This window comes from Microtus oregoni, unplaced genomic scaffold (genome assembly GCF_018167655.1).
Source record: "Microtus oregoni isolate MIOR12 unplaced genomic scaffold, Mior012 000080F_ref0000499, whole genome shotgun sequence".
In the NCBI taxonomy this organism is placed as follows: Eukaryota; Metazoa; Chordata; class Mammalia; order Rodentia; family Cricetidae; genus Microtus; species Microtus oregoni.
Genome location: NW_024544538.1, coordinates 73,373 through 76,346, shown reverse-complemented (window position 1 = coordinate 76,346; position 2,974 = coordinate 73,373). Strand labels below are relative to the sequence as shown.

At 42.8% G+C, this 2,974-nt stretch overlaps 1 pseudogene; it reads left to right on the top strand.

The window, feature by feature from the left end:
- Nucleotides 1-1,103: 1,103 nt before the first annotated feature.
- Nucleotides 1,104-1,921, top strand: LOC121441710 (annotated as a pseudogene).
- Nucleotides 1,922-2,974: the final 1,053 nt, after the last annotated feature.

Here is a 2,974-nt window from a genome sequence, read left to right as displayed (position 1 = left end):
GTTGGAGAAACATGAAATATGAGAACAACTCACAGCCATTATATCCACTTTTGCTGGAGGGAGATGTGACATGAAAATTGTGCAAAGGAATGGGGGTGGACTCTGGGAACAAAGATTGGCCTCTGGCTAAGAGCCAATGAGGAAATGAGAACCTCTGTCCTACAAAGGGAAGGAAGTGAATTTGGTGTACATCTGAACAGGCATGAAAGCAAATCCATCTCCTAGCCCCAGAAATAAATGCAGCTATCATATCTTAGACTTTGTGATGCCCAAAGCATAGAAGCCATCTAAGTCATAATTTCCACAATTTTTTTTAACAATGGAACAGTAAGCTAATAAATGGGATCTTCTCAAGCTGGCGAGAACTGTTCCTACAGAGGACCTGGGTTTGGTCCTCAGCACCCACATGGTGGCTTACAACTCTTTCTAAATCTAATTCTGTGGGATCCAGGCCTTCTTCTGGCCTCTGTAGGCACTGCATTCTTGTGGCACAAAAACACGCATACAAGAAAAACATACGTATAAAATTAAAAATATCTGTAAAAATGTTTTGTCTTTTTAAGATCCAAAGTTCATAGTATAGTTGTACTCTGACAGGCAAGTCATAGAAGCCCAACAGAGCATCCTTCATGCTCTGATCCAATATCATGCTACTTGGCAGGTTTTCTGACTATGCCCACTAAGGGCTCCTGGGTCAGAAGCGCTTTAGAAGGGTGTGATCATGTGTTGCCGGAGACAAGATAATTAGAAGATATTAGAAATTTGCTCGCAGTATGCAAAGAAAAAAAAGATTACACTATTATGAATTCCCTTTAAAATGTCATTGAACTCTAAGGAAAATGTAAACATAGTGTATTCTTTGGATCAGTGGTGAGTGTATTTCCATTATCTCAAGGATGATAGCTTTACATTGTGGTATAACTCTACTATATGATGGAGGGGGGTGTAAGTAGAATAAATCCCCATGTACTAGTAGATGAACATAGACCCATGGTAATGAATGATAAGATAAGCGTGAATGCTATTTAGAAACATGGAAACAGTTAAAAATTAACAGTTAAACATACAAGTCAAAAGGGCCAGTGAACTGGGAGCTCCCACGCATGCACAGTGAGGCCTGTCTGCTTCACTTTTTGGCTTCTACCTTGCAGCTGCAATGGATCCAAGTCTGAAACACAGCAACTTTGACAGATATTATAAGAGACTGAAGTCCATTAGAAATATCCAGAAAATTACCAGGTCTATGAAGATGGTGCCAGGTGAGTGGGAGAAGCCAGCTCAGGGGTACGGAAAAGGCTCCTTGGCTCTCCATGAGAAGGCTGATAGTAAGGGCCTGGGACAAGAAGAAACACACACCTTCTTATTTGTGTGTCCTCAGGTTGAGGGCTTTGTGGGACCATTCAATCCTCGGGAACTATCCTCCCAGCAGCTGGAGAAGAAGTTATACTTGCTAGGATTGGCGAAAAAATCAGGGGCATATTTTAAGGGGCTCACTCTGACCAGTTTTTGGTGTCATTCAAAGACTTGGAGATGAGTAAATCATTGCCCTTGGATTGTTAAATTCTGGATATGACTTTGATGAAGGCTCTATCGTTTTTAATCAGCTCAAATCTGCTATCTCCTGGAAGACAGAAGAGAAGCCCCCTTATCTCTCGATGCCATTGCAGCTGCTGAGAGCATGAGTGTTTATGAGGGCATCGCTGCTGATGTGCCGCAGCAACACCAGGAATACAATCTGCACATCTACCTGAAGGAGTCCTCCACCAGCAAGCACAGTGCCGGGATGAGAGCTATGGATAGCACCCGCAAGAACGCCTCTGATATGATCGAAAAATTGATGCTGATGTTCAAGCTCACCTGCGTGGCTATCGTCACAAAGGAGTTGATTGAAATCATCTCTGGGGCTGCTGCTCAGGATTAATGGAAATCAAGTTGCATCCTTAGACAAGAGGTAAAGAAAGAAAACACAGTAAACTGATTTTGACTGACTGCTGTCTGTCAGAAGAAAACGGGGTCCACTGAGATACAGAGATAGCAAGGTGCTTGTAAATTATCTTATGACAAACAACTTACCATGAGAAAGAATTTTAAAGTTAAATGTGGCACGTCTGTGGACAGAGGAAGAACAGAAATCTTACTCTTCAGAACAAAGCGACAGAACATAGCAATGCACCATAAATTACTTTTGTAAAAACAAAGACTATTGGCTGGGGAGATGGCTCAGTGGGTAAGGGTGCTTGCTGTGCAAACAAGGGGACCTGAGATCAAATTCCAGAATTCATGTTAAAAAGTCAAATGTGGTTGCATGCAAGTCTGTAAGTCCAGCACTGAGTGGGGTGGAGTGGAGTCAGAAAGATTACTGGGTCTTGCTGGCTACCAGCATAGCTCCAGCTTCAGTGGGAGACCCTATTTCCAGGAAATAAGCTAGAAGGTAATTGAGCAGAAGCCCTGGTAGCCCCCTCTAGTTTCGCCTCATGAGAGTGTGCACCTGCATGCATATTACACACACACATGCACACACACACACACACACCACAACTATTTGGAAAAATAGTCAGTGATGGCAGTGATGGTTAATTTTTTGTCAATTCTATACAAGCTGGGGTCATGTGAAAAGGGGAAATTTCAATTGAGAAAATGCCTCTATAATATTGGTCTGTATGCAAGTTTGTTGGGCCATTTTCATTTTATTAATTGATTTGGAAGGGCCCATCCTACTGTGGACGATAGCACTCCTGGGAAGGTGGTCCCAGTGGTATAGAAAAGCTAGCAGAGCAAGCCATGTAGTACAGCTCAGTAGGCTCCCTTTCTCTACAGCCTCTGCTTTATTTCTTGCCTCCAGGTTCCTGTTGTGAATTCTTGCACTTACTCCCCTTCGTGGTGGATTGTAAGCTGTGAGCTGAAATAAAGCCTTTCCTTTCCAGATTGCTTTTGGTCATGGCAGTTTCTACAGCAGTGGAAAGAAAACTAAGAC